Source organism: Protopterus annectens, chromosome 3.part1, assembly GCF_019279795.1.
Source record: "Protopterus annectens isolate FY-2018-M chromosome 3.part1, PAN1.0, whole genome shotgun sequence".
In the NCBI taxonomy this organism is placed as follows: Eukaryota; Metazoa; Chordata; order Ceratodontiformes; family Protopteridae; genus Protopterus; species Protopterus annectens.
The window spans coordinates 1,079,505,278-1,079,523,659 of record NC_056732.1 but is presented as its reverse complement, the minus strand read 5'-3'; positions in this window follow the sequence as shown (position 1 = coordinate 1,079,523,659).

The following is an 18,382-nucleotide window of genomic DNA, read 5'->3' as shown; positions in this document are numbered from 1 at the left end:
CCTAACAGAGAGTCCTGGGCTCTGGACAGAATAGGGAAGCACACCTTTGCTTCAGCGACCTTTGCTATCAGGTTCCAGAATTATATGGCACATTTTACCAGGCTTCAAAGGGATCTGGTTTCTGAGCTCTCTGAAACCTTGGCTGGTGCAGTGTCTGATGAGGTCCGTGACAAAGTGGCCTCTCAGCTGGCCACCATTGAGTCTATATCTAACTCCTCTATGCGATTGATATCTCATGCATCAGAAGGAGCAGCTAGAGCTGCGGGTTCAGCTGCAGTCTTGAAACAACACGCCTGGATACGCTTGTGCAACTTTGCGGAACCTTTAAAGTCTTCCTTTCTTAATGCCCCCATTGAGCTCTCCTCATTGTTTGGGCCCAGAGTTAAAAGCACACTGGCCAGATGTGAACAAGACGGTAAGACCCTTTCTGCTGTAGGTGTCCGTTATTCTTTCCCTCAACGTGCTTTCTCCCAAAACCAAAAGAGTGGGAAGATATGGTTCAAGAAATCCCAGGGTCCTTTCTGTGATACACAGGCTGAGTTCTCCCCCAGAGGCAGAGGGGGAAACTGACAGGGAAGATGCTCCGTTCGGGGCAGAGGAGGACCACATAACCAGGGTTCCAGGGATTCTTTCCCTGGTCAATCCTACCAGCATTCCTGAAGAGCGGTCCAACTCCTTTCCTCTGGAGGCAGTTGGGGGACGTAACTCCTTGTACCCTTCTACCTGGCTAAGCATCACCACCGATTCTTGGGTACAAAGGATCATAACCAGAGGTTATCATATCCTCTTCATCTTTGTCCTGTTCCTTCAAAAAATCTTCCTGACATTCCACCCAGTCAAAGGGAAGAAGCAGCACTAGATGTAGACAAGCTGCTAAGAAAAAGAGGCATCCAAATAGTCCCTCCAGACCAGATAGGATCGGGATTCTACTCAAGACTATTTTTGGTGCCAAAGAAAACCGGGGACTGGAGACCAATTTTGGATCTCAGTGTTTTGAACAAGTTTGTGAGAGTACAAAAATTCCAGACGGTCACTATACAGTCTATCCTCCCACTTTTGGAAAAAGATGATTGGATGTGCTCTATAGATCTTCAAGATGTGTACTACCACATAAAGGTGGACAGGCCATCAAGAAGATTTCTGCACTTCTGTGTGGGAGCCAGTCACTACCAGTTCAGAGTACTGCCCTTCGGAATCTCTACAGCCCCCAGCATGTTCACAAAGTGCATGGCAGTTGTCACAGCTCACTTGCGACTTCAAGGATTCCAGGTGTTTCCATATCTAGATGACTGGCTCATTTCTGCCCCCACCAGACATCTACTGGAAAAAGCCCTGGCATACTCTCTCCTTGCTGCTCAAAGGCTAGGCATAACCATAAACTGGCAGAAATCCAATCTCACCCCATCTCAGTTGACAGAATTCATAGGGGTGATCTTGGACACAAAAAAACTGCAGAGCTGCTACTCCAGAGCACAGCATTTTATGGATAAAGCAACAACTAATTCCAATCCTTTCAAAGGAAAATTCCACAGCTCACTTGGTTCTACAGCTGTTGGATTCCATGGTAGCCTCCATCACCATTGTTCCCCTGGCCAGGTTTCACATGAGGCTTCTACAATGGCTACTGCTCACCCAATGGTATCCTTTTCAGCATCCTCTTTCAGCCATGATTCGAGTAACCCACAGGTGCAAACAGGATTTAAATTGGGTGGATGACACACAATCTCTCACAATGGTCTCACAGCAACCCAAGGCCACAGTGACCACGGATACCTCCCTGATGGAGTGGGGGGTCTATGTCAGGGACAGACAGTCCAAGGCACTTGGTCCCAACTGGAGGCCTATCTGCATATAAATGTTTAGAGCTGAGGGCGGTGCTTCTGGCGTTGCAAGCATTCCATCCCCTGCTGTCGTCTGGGACAATTGCAATTCAATCAGACAACATGGCCATGGTCTGTTACATTAACAAGCAAGGTGGAACCAAATCTTACCCCCTTTGTCAAGAGACCATGAGGATATGGCAATGGGCGATGGCTACCAACCATTTTCTTCTAGCAATGCACATTCCTGGGAGTTCCAACATGATAGCAGACAGACTCAGCAGGTGCATTCTGCAACCTCATGAGTGATCTCTGAATCCCTTGATAGTGGTGGAGATCTTCCACCGCTGGGGCTGTCCTTGCTGCAACCTCTTTGCATCCCTGACTAACTACAAATGCAGCAACTACTTTGCCCTGATTCCCCCATGGGACAGTCACCCAGGGATGCTCTAGTCCATGATTGGCCCTTGGGTCTTCTCTATGCATTTCCGCCCTTTCCTCTCATTCCCCAGTTTCTGAAGAAAGCCCAGCAGTTGAAGAGCAAGGTAATCCTCATAGCACCATACTGACCATGACAGATTTGGTTCCCATTCCTTTGGCCTCACCTACTAGATCGACCATTGATTCTCCATCCAATCCCGGAGTTGATCTCACACCCACAAAACCTGATTCATCCCAACCTGAACAGCCTGAAGCTAATGGCTTGGCTACTCCAATTCCCTTGATTGCCAGGCAGAATGATCTTTCTTTACCAGTACGTGATATTCTCATTGCTTCTCATAAGTCCTCCACTAGAATTACTTATCTGAGCAAGTGGAGAAGATTTACCTGTTGGCTGAAAGATAAACAAGTAGACCTCTTTTCAGCACCAGTGTCGATAATACTAGACTATCTGGCTGACCTGTTTCAATCGGGTCTATTGGCCTCTACCATTAGAGTTCATTTGGCTGCAATTTCTAATTTTCATGAGGGTGTCCAAGATTCCTCTCTTATGTCCCATAAATTGTGCAAGACCTTCATAAAAGGTGTGAATCATCTGAAGCCACCTTTTAGAGAACCTATTCAACCATGGGATCTATCATTAGTTCTACAAGCTCTGACAATGGCAATTTTTGAACCAGCCTCTTCTTGTGACCTCAAGTATTTGTCATGTAAAACCTTTTTTTTGGTCGCTATTACTTCTGCCAGACGTATTTCTGAACTTCAAGCTTTATGTATCAAGACTCCATACTTGATTTTTCATAGAGATAGAGTGTCTCTGAGAACTAATCCATCATTTCTGCCTAAAGTGATCTCTGAAATGTCCATTAATCAAGCCACTGAATTGCCAGTTTTCTTTCCCAACCATTCAAACAGAGGAGAGTATTGCCTACATACCCTAGATATACACAGGCAAATCCATTTTTACTTAAACAGGACTAAACCCTTTCGTAAATCTGACCAGTTATTTTTGGCCTTTTCTGGATTTAGATTAGGATCGGCTGTTGCTAAGGTCACATTAGCTAGATGGTTAAAGGACTGTGTGACCTTTATTTACACACAACGTAATATTTTGTTGCCTACTACCTTGAAAGCTCATTCAACATGGTCAGTGGCAACTTCTGCTGCCTTCCATGCCAGAACTCCTTTACATGACATCTGTGCAGCTGCAACTTTGGCTATGCCTCATACCTTCATTAACCATTACAAATTGGATTTGGCCTCCAGGAAAAGAGCATCTTTTGGTTCTATGGTGCTCAGGAATGTCCTTCCATGAGAGCCTCCCAGGAATAGAGGTAGCTGGGGACTCTGACCCATGCGTAAGGAATGAACGAGGATTAACAATATTAGATAAAGAAGTTATGTCTTACCATAACGTTCCATCTGTATTGTTGATCCTCATTCAGTCATTACGACCCTCCCTCCTTCCCCCTCCTATGGTTTCTAGTGGATCTCACCATCCAGTTCTCTTAGGTTATTTGACCAGAGGTGGCCTCTACCTTCTTTAATTTGCAAACTCAATCTGAGGTAACAGGGAGAGGGGAATTGTAGGTAAAAGTTTAGCTCAAGAGTTTGAAGCTGACATGAGCTTGGAAAATGTCCGGCTCAGTTCCGAGCTCGGAACCGATACCCATGCGTAATGACTGAACAAGGATCAACAATACAGATGGAACGTTATGTTAAGACATAACTTATTGTTCTAGGGTACTCCTAACCACCAGTGCAAAATGAACAGTGTCACACAGATGTGATGACTTTATACCGGCACAGAAGGTCTCCAAACAAACAGCCTAGCTCTCAGCCAATCACAGCAACACTCTTTATGGTTTCAACAGTGAATTCCAGCTCAGATGGGACTTTGTTACCCTCTCTTACCACAACAGGGCAGACCAAAGATGACTTAATGTAAAAGCACTGTCAGAGTGACCAAAAAGCTGTAACCAGCCTAGTTACAACTAATAAACCAAGCAGAAATGCAGGAGCAAACAGTAGCAGCTAAAGCACTAGAATGGAGCAAGCAACACATCAAATAAGCACAGATGTCAGAGCAGTACAAGTAATAAACAACTTAAAGTGCAATTAACAATAGTTATAGATGTTCAGATCGGGATGGATCTGGATATAGCACAACAATCAAATGCAAATGTAATAGCAAATAAACTTTAAAATGCAGAATTCAAGTGCATGTCTACAAAACTGGCAAATAACAACTGTAGTCTAAATCCAAACAGAGTGCAAATCAGTACTTAAATGTACTTACCTAACAGTTGATGCAAATGGATTCAGTAGAAAATCTCTGACAATGGTGAGGTTGCCAAGGGAGTGGAAGGTCCTTTGCCTAAGCTCTTCACTTTGGGAAAGGAAGAGTAGAGGGGATGGAGATGTTAAGAGAGGACTTGCTGAGAGATCATGAGAAATTTGGAAGAGATAGCTTTAGGGTGAGGGTTTGGGGCATGTGCCATATACTGAGGAAGGCAGAATATGAGCTACAGCTTAGGCTGTCACATAGGTGGTACATGACTCTTGTACAGATCTCCCAACCATCCTGAATTACTAATTTTTTACCGAGTTTTGGGGTCCAAATGAAGGGGTGCCACAATTCCCGAGTGACACCCCTTCATTTCCGATTTTTTTGCCTTTGTTTTTTTATTTTTTTTAATTTTCGCGCTGTTGGAGCTGATGTCATCATGTGCGCAATGACGTCAGCTCTGTCAGCACTACCAGCCAGTCGGAATTGAGCTCCTTGAGCTCACGTCATCATTTCCGGCTTGCTGCAAGCAGTTGCTGCATTTGAAAAGCTTGCCGCCGGTTCAGACAGAAACGCTTTGCTGCCTGCCATTCGTTTTTAATCTGGGACTTGTGTTGCCCAAGAAAGAAAGCTGCCATTCGTGCTGGGACTATCTGAGAAAGATATGTTGCTGTATGGTTTAAGCTGCTGCCTGCCCAAGAAAGCTCTGCCATTCAGGACAGGTAAGGGGGAACAGGAATAAGCTGCCATTCATTTTCTGCTGTTCATTTTGAATGCGAGGACTGCTGCCATTCATTTTAATTTGCTGTATTAGGAGCTGCCATTTGTTTGAACAAAGGGTGTGTGTGTGTGTGTGTGTGTGTGTGTGTGTGTGTGTGTGTGTGTGTGTGTGTGTGTGTGAGAGAGAAAATGCTAGAATGAAGAAATACTACCTACAACATGGTTAGGAGTAGAAAAAAAAAACAAGTGAAATGTTTTCTTGTTTTGGTTGCAGGCAATGTAGAATGATGGTGAATAGTCCTTATGTGGTAAAAATATTTAAAAAAAATACTATAGCTGGTTTCAATAGCAGGCACACCTTTGGTATCAGTCAATTGACTTATCCTGCTCATTGCTTAGCATGTGACTGTTTTTGTATTGGGAAAGCAGGAAACTCGAGGAGTAGGAAAGCACATCAGTCTTAAGAACAAAGGTGAAATTAATTCTTTATACAAGCATAGTACACAATGTGGATGTTTTTAAAATATTTACTTCTTTTGTACGCAAACAGATAATTAATGATTTTAGAGGTGGAGATCAAGATACCTCAGCAGAGCATTTCAAAGACAAATTCTTCCCTTCTTTTTTGGAATGAAGCAATGGAGATTTATACTTTACAGTGTATTTTGTGTGTGTGTATGAAAATGCCCCCACAGCTGGTGGCTAGAGGTATTTAGGCTCAAACCCTGTAACTTTGGCACAGGGTAAAAGGAGCCTAAAGTCCATAGCCACCACCATTTCTCAGCTTTACCCAGATTTTGTGCTGAGAGCTATGGTGACAACAGAATTTGTATTCCCCCATTATTGGATTTGTTGTCCGTCCAGGTGTTTTGTGCTAAGAGGTTGAGACTTGAGAGCTATGGTGAGAAGTGAGAACTGAATTCACTAAATGATGGCTGTTAAGTTTCAGTCTATCTATTGTTTAAACTGCTGATTTAGCATAGTGGTATATTGCACTGTAATGTGTGTATAGTGTTCTGGGTTCAAGACTTGCCAGTAACATGCATGGGGGTAACACACCATTTTATTCTAGCAACTTTCCAGAATTATACAAGCAATGTTTAAAATGTGTCCCTGGTTTTTGACCTTTTGCCCCCCCCCAAAAAAAAAAACCCTGAAATTGAAAGTGAGAGAAGCTGTGCCAGATGCCTATGGCTTACACTACTGTCATTCTATTTATAGTTTGGATGTGGAAGTAGACTTTTATGATGGAAATGTTCTGAATTGGGCAGTTTTGTAATTATTGGTTCATGCATTTTCTTTCATTGCCTACTGTACAGCCTCCTGGAAAAATGTTCATTCAAACAATACATTTAAAATGTGCTCTGTCTAACAAGTGTGCTGTATAATACAAGGAATATAACTTAATAAAGTCAGGAAGGTGTATCATAGAAAACACATGTATGTTTCTTGTTTTGTGTGCAAGGGGCCAATTAATTGAAAACAGCCCAAAGGTAATCTTTATCCACTACTGGCCAGATGTATTTTCTTTGGATGCGGTGCAGGTTTCAATGCTGTTTCAATGAATGTGAGTTTCAAGGCCAGAAAAGTTTTAATGCCAAGTCTGTTTTCATTGTGAGACAGTATTGCTTTGTTTATCAGATGTCTGTTAGTGTTTGTGCATTGATGATGTGCCTCAAAATGTAAAAATAAAATCCAAATCTTCATTGTAGAAGTAAAGCAGTATGCACACATTAGTGTTTATGGTAAATGAGGTGAAATAGCCAGGTAATGGGATATTGGAACGGCTGCAGGGGCACTCTGGTGCCATATTTTGGTTGTCTGTTCTTCAGTTTGTGTTCGAAAGTTGGCATCCCATAATTCCATCGGAGTGGGTGGGGCCACATAATTATGTATGCAAATTATATGTTAATCAGCATACAGATTTGTACCTATTTTTCATGGCCCTTGTCCAGATTTTTGATGTTTCCAGGTTGAGAGGTATGCTCCTGTAGGCTTAAGAAGCCAGATTATGTTCAGGAGATCAACTGCTGATATGGAGAAGTTGCAAATTATCTTCACATGTGAGAGCAGTGTGATAAACTGAAGGAGTTCTGACAATGAATGGGCACACTGATTGCACATTTATATAGTAAAAGATCTTAGAGGAGTGACATTTTTGTCATAAGTGGAAACTAGGGGCTTGAAGTAAGAAATTACAGAGAGGATAGTGGTGGTGTGTACATATGGATGATTTAAAAAGAAAATTGCAATGAGTTAGAAATAGCCTCTGAGATTTGGGGGTGAGGAGTGGAAATAGCTGGTCATAGTGTTGATGGGCTATAAGACCAGGGAAAAGAAAAGGGGGTGTGGGCTCCATGAAAAGTATGGTGGTTAGACTGGAAGTGGAAGAAAACAAATGTTTTGTGGTGGAGGGACTTTTAGGCTTTTTTAGGGCATGGAGCACCTCAGGTTGAGCTGGGGTGGCAGGGAGAGAGAATCACAGTTTTAGGTAAAGGGTATGTGAGAGGGGGAGCAGGAGTACTAAATAGGAAAAGGAAGGACATGGTAGGGAGACAAAAAGACTGAAAAAATACAAGATGTTTTTATGGGCTACTGTTTAATAGATTCATGCATTTATGAGATCATGCACTGGATCTCCATCATGGCAGAGGGTTAGGACACTAGGGGCAGAGAAACGTGCTATGAAAATTGTATTAACAGGTGAGTGAGAAGAGGGGATGTTAATGTAATTGTAGAATAGCGTATTATTGTTTGGTAGAACCTGTGCAGCTGCTATGTCTTTATGTAACATTTTCAGAAAAGGTGAGATTAAAAAAGATCAGGCAAGTAGCTCATATAGGTTCCCTCAAAGGGTAGGGTTTTACATCTTTTGTTGTGCAGTCTATTGCTGAAAGTGCAGCTGCTGACAAACCCAACTTTCTTCAGTGGAGGCAATGATCTTATGGGAAGCTAGGAAGCCAACCATCATGGTGTATCATTTGTTTAAATGGCAGATGTTTTTATATTGGTGTGAATGATTTGAGATGTACCTCTCTGGACTATATGAAGAGAGATATGACTGAGCTCTTGGACTATAGCCTTAAGCAGCATTTTACCTTCACCTAGGATGATGCCTCAATTCAAACAGAAAATGATTGACTTCAATAATTGGCTTAGCTTCTGGTGTCATTCTGAGGGGATCCACTATCTGTCAGCTTGGGACAACATGATCGACAGACTTCGATGCTTTGCCAGAGATGGTCTTCATCTGTCACCCCTATAGTGCCTTTTTAGGCAGTGTCTCAAGGACAACATTTCCAAAGTAAAAACTCCATGTAAAATAGTCTCATGGTTATGCTGCTAAATGCTAGAATTCTCAACATAAAACTGCACTCACTGGAAGCTCTTCTCACCTTGGACGACACAGACATTTGTACAGTCATGGAGACCTGGTTCAAGGTTTTGGATAGCATCCCAGCCATACCAGGTTACACCTCCTTCCACATGTTCAAACCTGAAATTGAAGGTATGAAAATGAAAGGGGGTGGTGTATCAATAGTCATTAAAGATAACTACACTTCCAGATTGGTTAAACGGTATGACTTCCTGGAGACACTTCAGGTACAATTAACTGTTGGTAGGACACCTATTCAAGCCTTTGCCAGCTCCATGACTCCATGAACCCCCTCCATGATTCAGGACACCCACTCTGCCTATTTGGATCTACTTGATTCTGTCAAGATACATCCAAACACCATGGTTTGGGCGACTAACTACCCATCCATTGACTGGGCAAATTATTTGTGCTCAAGCTCATTTGCCCAAAGGTTCTTTAACTTTGTTAACTCCAGTGCCCTAATGTTCCTGCTAACTACCACATCAATAGCAACATCTTAAGTACGCACTCAGTGGTGAGAGACTTGGGCACACAGGTTGACAGTAACCTTACCTTTGACCACCATGCCTTCACACAGTGATAAGAAGGGCATTCTATATTGCTTCTATATTGCTTTACCCATCAGGTCTTTAGGTGTTGTTTTAATAGTAGCTTGAAGTATTTCAGGTTGCTATTTTGTCTGAATGAGAAGAGAATGTAATTCCAAACTTTATGATGTGAGAGGAATACAGTTTGTCACTTACTTTGATGCAGTAAAAATTGTCATTAGAGTGAAGAGTCCAAGATGAGGAGTAAAGCTGGATAATATTTTTAGTGCTTGGTATTTTCTAGTTTTGAAAATTAGACTTTGAACAGTTTTTAGTTATGTGGATATTAGACAGTGTAACCGTCTAACCAATTTATCTGATTTGGCAGTATGCAGTGATAGGATCTACAAGGCATATCAGATACAAATTTAGTTATTTTGTTGTAGTATTTATCTAGTGTGATTATTTGGGTAGCTTACAGGCTATATAGGAGGATGGGTTACAGTAGAGTAAAGGCAGCGATTTCCCTAGCCTGGTCAGTCAGCTAGAGTTTATCTCAATATAGGGTGCCAAGTTATTTGTGCATTTTGCTGATAACTAATTTTTTGGGGTGATCAGATTTCATGGCATCATCTATGCTGACACCTAGGAGCTTGGTATGAATTACACATTTAATTTTGTTTTGGTCAGAAGAAGTAATGGTGGAGAGAGGTATGTCATTAGAGTATTGTTTAGGTGTGAAGAGAATTAGGTTTGGTCTTCTTAGGCTTTTAATAGTAATTGAGAGTTATGGAGCCATATTTCAATGGAGATGAAGGATTCCTCTGCTTGGTTTGAAGTTGTTGTAGACTTTTTCTCAATGCAGATAAGTGTGCAGTTATCATCTTCCTGGATAATGATAATATTTACTTGCAGTATGTAGGTCATTTATGATAATACTGGATAGCAATGGACCAAGGATAGATTCTCTAGGCATCCCTATGTGCACTGACAAAACTGGAGAGAAGTATTATTTTTCCCATTTTACAACTGACTTTTTGTATGTTTCTAAGCTCCTCTCCATGGCACCTGAGAGGTACACTGCTGCAGTATGGCCTGCATTGTTAGGCATAGTGGGTGCTTTCACACACATTGATCCTAGCTATAGCACAGTGCACACTTTGGCAAACTCTGGCAATGCATCGTGGTCTGTCGATCATGTCATCCCAGGGAGACAGATACTGGATCCCCTTAGAATGACACCAGAAGCTTAGCCAATTGTTGAAGTCAAGCATTTTGTCCTTGTACTGTGGTATCATTCTGGATGATGGCAAGATGCTATTCAGGGCTAGGGTCGTACCTGCCTGGGCTACAGGATCGGACAGCTCTTCCATGTCTCTTTTCATGTAGTCCAGGGAGGTACATCTAAGGTCATTCACACTAACATGGACAATGTCAGAGTCATATTTGTACTTGTTGTGGAGTGACCTAAGTACGTGCATTATGCGGTGGATCCTGGCAGCCAACAGGTAGCTGACAGTACCTTTCTCCTTGTTTAGCCTGGTGAGTGAAACATCAGTGTGCCTGACTATAGAGTCACTTATGACTAGAGTGTTGGGTACGTTGTTATGCCTTACTGGCTGTGGTTGAGTGGCACACTGAGTTTGTGGGCTATGTGTCATTTGGGTTGTGTTGGGGGAGGTGGACGTTGCTTGCGTTTCTGCTTTGGAGGTCCCTGTTGCTTGGGCAGATTTTTATTGAGAGCCTCCATGAATGTAGGTGTGTGTTTTGTGTTTCTATGTGTGTGTTTTGGTGGTGTAGGTTTTGAGGGACTATGTGATGAGTGTGGTATGGTGCAAGTATTTACCCTCTCCTCTTGGCTGTCTATTCCAATCTTGGGTGAAGAGAGCTTTGCTTCCAGTTTGGCTTTATAAGTGCATCTCTCACAGGTTGTAGTGTTGGATGGTAGTAGAAGAGGGTTGTCTGTGTACATGAGGCAATTGCTGCATTGCCCTAAGATGCCCAGATTCATCACGTAGACAGGAGAAAACACCAGGAGCTGACCCTTAGACATGCCTGGATAGGTGCTTATTTATTAAGTACTAAAAACTGTTTTCCTCTAGACAAGTGAGGAAAGTTGAGTGCTGTAGTAATTTGTAGCTTATTTAGTGCTTACAATAAGTTCTGAACAAGTGCTGTGCACAAAGAAACAGATTTGATTGCTAAAACTAAAACTGGCTAATTCTAAGGGAAAATTTGAAGAGCAGACTTTATGGCACTGGGAATAGTTTAACCCTAGCTAAGCGACAATGCATAAAGTGTTTTTTCTTTTAACATAAGCTACCTAGCGATTACCACTCTCACTGAAGCTAGAAGGCTTCCATCTAACACAGAAAGGCTTGGGGTCACAGAAACTTACAAACGGTCCTGGATACAGCAATTCTGTATCTGGACTAGACCACTTACAGGAAAGGCAGGAAACAAGCTTAGAAAAATTTTTTTTGTAAAGTGGAAAGGGAGAAAGGAGGAGCAGAGGCTAATTCAAGGTTAAGAAACTAAGTAGGTTGGCCTTCTTAAATGTTCTCCCTGTATTAGGTAGAATGAGATAATGACACTAGACTGGGAGGAGTGTCCCAGATAAAATTTACAGAAGTGGTGGGCAACTGCAACGCTACCAAGTATAAGAACACGATACCAATAGGGAGGGAGGGCGGGAAACAAAAATCAGAACAAACAAACCCAAACGGATGCTTAACAATTGTAGAAAATTTTCAGTTAATACCTCACACACAGTGAAACTAGCTAGAAAAGTATGCAGCAGGCAATAAAAGTGCTATAAATAACTCGTAAAAATAAGCAAAAAACAGGATACTTAATGTTATATAGCACAGATCAGTATGCTCAGTGCCCTTCATCTGATTAGCACAGTGCAAAATGGCAGAAACACTCACAAGTTAACTTCTTAAGTAACAAAGTTGAAACCTGAAACAACTTTAAAAAAAGCTTGAAAGAACCAATGAGGTGCTTACTCCAAGCCGTAGTCCAGGTAACCCCAATCAGCCAATGACCACAAACACTTCCCTCTCACTGAAATGCTCTACTGGATTTGGCTAAACTAAGATGGTTTGGAACATGTGCTCAGACACACAGCCCATACCAACAAACAACTAGGCCCAAAACACAAGCCTGAATATGGACAATGGTACAACTACCCACACTACTTAAGTGTTTAAACAGATAAAGGAGCAAGGATACTCTAGAGAATGCTTTTAACTGCAAACAATTAAGTTATATTCCTTGGCAGGAAATCAGAACAAACAAACCCAAACAGATGCTTAACAATTGTAGAAAATTTCCAGTTAATACCTTACACACAGTGAAACTAGCTAGAAAAGTATGCAGCAGGCAATAAAAGTGCTATAAATAACTCGTACAAATAAGCAAAAAACAGGATACTTAATGTTATACATCACAGATCAGTTTGCTCAGTGCCCTTCCTCCAATTAGCTCGGTGTGAAATGGCAGAAACACTCACAAGTTAACTTCTTAAGTAACAAAGTTGAAACCTGAAACAACTTTAAAAAAAGCTTGAAACAACCAATGAGGTGCTTACTCCAAGTCGTAGTCCTGGTAACCCCAATCAGCCAATGACCATAAACGCTTCCCTGTCACTGAAATGCTACACCAGCTTTGGCTAAACTAAGATGGCCTGGAACATGTGCTCAGGCACACAGCCTCTACCAACAAATAACTAGGCCCAAAACACAAGCCTGAATATGGGCAATGCTTCAACTACCCACACCACTTAGGTAGAAAAAACTGCAGAAATGTTTAAACAGATAAAGGAGCAAGGAGACTCTAGAATGTTTTAACTGCAAACAATTAAGTTATTTCCTTGGCAGGAAATCAGAACAAACAAACCCAAACAGATGCTTAACAATTGTAGAAAATTTCCAGTTAATGCCTCACACAGTGAAACTAGCTAGAAAAGTATGTAGCAGACAATAAAAGTGCTATAAATAACTCGTAAAAATAAGCAATAAACAGGATACTTAATGTTATATATCACAGATCAGTTTTCTCAGTGCCCTTCCTCCGATTAGCTCAGTGTGAAATGGCAGAAACAATCACAAGTTAACTTCTTAAGTAACAAAGTTGAAACCTGAAACAACTTTAAAAAAAGTTCGAAACAACCAATGAGGTGCTTACTCCAAGCCATAGTCCAGGTAACCCCAATCAGCCAATGACCATAAACACTTCCCTCTCACTGAAATGCTACACTGGCTTTGGCTAAACTAAGATGGCCTGGAACATGTACTCAGACACACAGCCTCTACCAACAAACAACTTGGCCCAAAACACAAGCCTGAATATGGACAATGGTATATATACCCACACTACTTAGGTAGAAAAAACTGCAGAAATGTTTAAACAGATAAAGGAGCAAGGAGACTCTAGAGAATGCTTTTAACTGCAAACAATTAAGTTATATGATACACTCCTTGGCAGGAAATCAGGACAAACAAACCCAAACAGATGCTTAACAATTGTAGAAAATTTCCAGTTAATACTTCACACACAGTGAAACTAGCTAAAAAAGTATGCAGCAGGCAATAAAAGTGCTATAAATAACTCGTAATAATAAGCAAAAAACACAATACTTAATGTTATATATCACAGATCATTTTGCTCAGTGCCCTTCCTCCGATTAGCTCAGTTCTATTTGATTTTATTCTTGCTTACCCTTTTTCTTTTGTCCTTATGTTTCAAAGATGTTTCTCCCAAGGCAGCTTTGCGACCTTCCACCATTCTCCTTCTAGGGCTATCCTCTCTGACCATTTCTTTCAAGTATGTCTGTTATTATATTTTAGGGGCTTCCCTATCCTAGGACTTTGGCTTCCTTTGTAAGAGATAATGTTTAATGTTAAAGGGGCATGATCTAATAACATGATTTCATTAACTGTGGAGCTTTAAACTCCATACCACATGGCACCCAGTATGAAAGCAAAATCAATTCTAATGCCTTGTTTCATTAGTTTCCTCAAAAGTGAAGGGATCTTGACCTTTGGATGAAAATTCCTCCACATTTCTAGCCGTCTGTTATATGCTATCCAGTCTTGGATTGGCTCTTTGTATGCTGCTCAGCTTTATTGCACAACTTGTCTTTATTCCCATCCAGTACTAGACTGGTATCTCTCACTAGTATATTGAAGTTTGCATTTAATGTTAGTTCTTACCATAATTGGAAGAATTCTTCAAAGAATTCCTTATTGTCTTCATTTGCAAATATTTGCTCTCATCCATTGTTTGGTGTTGACTTGCCTCTTTCAACCTAGCCACCTACCATGGCCACATTTCCAAGTTTGTTCGGATTGAGCCAAAGGATTGGTGGAACATAGTCAGGACTTCTTTCTTCCCTTTCTGTGGTTTATGATCATCATAGACTAAATTATAATGTCTACTATTAAACCTAAAAGTCTCTCTAACTTTGAGTTTTGTCTTTTGCAAACATAAATGTACCTCCTCCCTTGTTACCCTTTGTGTAATCCTGGCTCCTCTGATAGAGTGAATATTGCCTACCACATTTTATGAGAAGAAATGAATAGTTTCATTAGCGTATAGCCCTGCTCGGGTTGGAAGAATGTGTTTTTTAGTCTTCAAAATCTCATGTTGACCCTTCCCAAACTCATGATCCAGAGTTACCCTTGGGCTAGGATTGTATCCCTTGGGTAGCTAGTCATCACTGAGGCCCAGGTGGATGATCCTAGTGGCTGTTTAAGTCAGACAGATGGACAGTATTAGGGTGCTTAAAACCCCCACTTAGGGCATCACCCATATTAAGTTAGCATAGTGGGTAGTCTGTTAAGATTTTATGAAAGAAAATAAATTATTATGCAATCAGACAGTATCAGCTATATCAATATAAAAACACAAGCTAGATAAACAGATTATTATGCATACACTTAGCTAAAGATATTTAGGCTTCTGTTTGCTATCCCTTTAAGAGGAGTGATATCAGAGCAAGCAACTCTTACCTTACTCTGAGGTAACCATTCCCTCAGATGTTCCATGCCACTTACCACACATTGCATTAAGAACTATGCTCAGAAAGCTCAACTTAGGTTAACAGTATTAATGGTCGTTACCATCTTGGGCATGCTTGCATGCAAAAGAGTTCATGCAACTTGAATTAGCACACCATGCTAGAAAAAAAGTAAGATTAACACCCCCATAATATTATAACTGTTATTGCTTTAGGATAAAATAGGTTATACGGTGCATGGACTCATGATGTTATCACCTTCTGTCTAGTTTCATGCTGCACATGCTCAGTGCAGCAAAACAGGGACCATTCCTAAGTTGTTTATATACCATTCCTAAGTTCTTCTGTATTATACAATACCATTCTTAAGTTGTTTATATACCATTCCTAAGTTCTTCTGTATTATACATTGATGTTCAGTGCTTCTTTATGCAGACATTATATAGTTTATTCCTTCATGTGGTCTTTAGGTTGCCCTTAACTTTTAATTTTCAGACTGTGTAATAAGAAGCAGTGTTCCATGTTCCCTTTGTTATATATTTATGTTGCGTATCTATTTTCACTTAAAATATAATGTTGATATATGGTCTCTTAGAATACATTCAAGGCTTTTACACTGTGAAGTGTTACAGTGACATCTTGGGATCTGAGCCTGTATATGTAACTTTGATATTAACGATGTGTGTCCTTTGATGATTTTCCAATCTATTTGTGTATTGCACCCTGCAAATTATAGTTCAAAATTGAGTAAAAATCCAAGATGTATTCACAATAAACTGTTGCCCTGTCTGCTCACCTCTGACAGTTGAATAATGCCATAGCAATCAGCTGAACTGAGAGATGCATCTGCCAGATATCCCTTACTTTGGTCAGGTTTTGGGTTGCACAAGATCCAATACAGCCAAATGTGAATGCAGTTTATTTTACATACTTCAATTCTTAATAGCTGTACATTGCTGAGCAATAGACTATTTTGGGTACCTCATATGTATTGTTACCTTTTCTGGGCACATTTATTTTCCATTTGTTTAATAGGCTGCTTGCTTTTAATTTATGAATTTGTGTATGTATATATATATATATATATATATATATATATATATATATATATATATATATATATATATCTGTATATATACATATATATACTCGTGTGTGTGTGTGTGTGTGTGTGTGTGTGTGTGTGTGTGTGAGTGTGGGTGGGTGGGTGGGTGCAGATGCTCAGGTCAACAGTGTATTTGGTCTACATTTGTTTATTCATCTGCTTTACTAAACAGATAGTCGACCTATGTGAGAGATCACATAATTCTTGGGGCTTGGGAATATTCCTTTTCCCTAATTTTGAAGTTAATATATATAATTTGCAGGGGGTGGGGGACTTGCCTTCCTGAAAAAATGTTTTTCATGTTTTTCTGACTTAGTTTTTGCATGTGCCAAGGTTGTTTCTCTGTGCATGCATAGTATTGCATCAACATTCGTATTTTCGGCATATTGTGATGCTGTTTTATATGACAGTAAATACAAATGTTGATGTAATGTTGGAGAACTATATATATTCAAGTCTTTCAATTTGCAATTTGGTGATTCCATTGACATCTTGAAAAGGGATCCTGCATCTATAACTCTGGTCCTAATCTAATGCCGGCTGAGATTATTTTGATTTTTTGTTTGCGTGTATGTAGTCCGCAGCGCATTATAAACCAGAGCATGTTACATTTTGAATAAATGTAGGTATATTGTCTCTCAGCATATATTCAAGTCTTTTATTCAATGAAGTGGTGGTTCCTGTGATTCTTGGAATTGAGGCCTGTATCTATAACTCTTATGTTAATCTAAATGTATATATATATATATATATATATATATATATATATATATATATATATATATATAAATCGTAAAACACCATACACTATTTTGTACTGTGAAGGAACATTAGGAGAGAGGGCTCTAATTTGTCCTCAACTAAGGGTTGGATCACAGTCCCCACAGAGGAGTCTTTAAGAGACTGGTTACAGGAGAGAGGGCTCTAATTTGTCCTCAACTAAGATTTTTGAGACAAGTAATATTTTTTAGTTAGGACTCTATAAGGCCTCTTACATTGATTGATATATTTAGACAACTGTATGTCAAAATGGGCATTATATTCAATACTGAGTCTGATGAGATATGAGTAAAGGGGAATTAAGATTTCTTTGTATCAGGAAGAGATGCCTTTGGAAGTTAGATGAACCAAAGAGAAGGCTTCCTGAGCTAGAGATATAATGGTCAAAAAGATAAGGGATTATCAACAAGATTGCTTAAACCCTTATGACATCATCAGGTTGGAGCTGTATTACATTTTTTTTTCAGATTTAGCTTTAGACCATTGTCCTTGCACTAGTTAACAGGGTCTAATCCATGTTGAAACAATCGTGAATTAGTGGAAGATGAAATTAACAACATTCAATGTACAGTCATCTGTAGACTTACATAAATAACCAATTACCAGGAAGGCTGGCCTGAATATTTGAGAAATGGAGGTTGAATAGGAGATGGCCAACACTGAGTCGCTATATTTGTACCCTGTGCCAATCATGGTCCCGTAACAGCTTGCACCAGGGGCAGCCAGCTCTTCAGCCTGCCTTACTTGTACCTCTGCAGTGGGCATTTAGCGTGGATTATGTGACATTGGTGTTGCACTCAGCAAAGACAGAAAAAATAGAGGTACCATAGCAAAATCAGTTTTGACCAAGAAGTTAGTGGAATACTAATACTAACAACATAAGTGATCTTTTATGTAAAAGGAATATGTCAAGTTTTCCTGTTACCTATAATACCAGTTATTAGGCTATTTCTAATATTGTTAACATGAAGTGGCAAAGTCTAAAATCTTTGTAACAGTCACTGTAATGTCAGAGATAAGCCCAGACTTTTTATATAAAAAAATATACAAAATCCTTAAACAGTAGTTGTGCTAAAGGCATTTTGATGCAAACAGTTCCGATATTTGTAAAAGTGGTACTTTTAAACGTTTGAATTGTACAGCATGCCAGTATGTCTGTAGAACCAATGTGTTTTCAGATGTTTTGCTGATTGCAATTCCATGCATTTAGTTTATGTAGTTGTATGTGTGAGATGGACTGTTTTGGCAAAACAAGCATTTCAAGGGCATTATGCTGGAACATTTATCTGATGTTAAGAGAA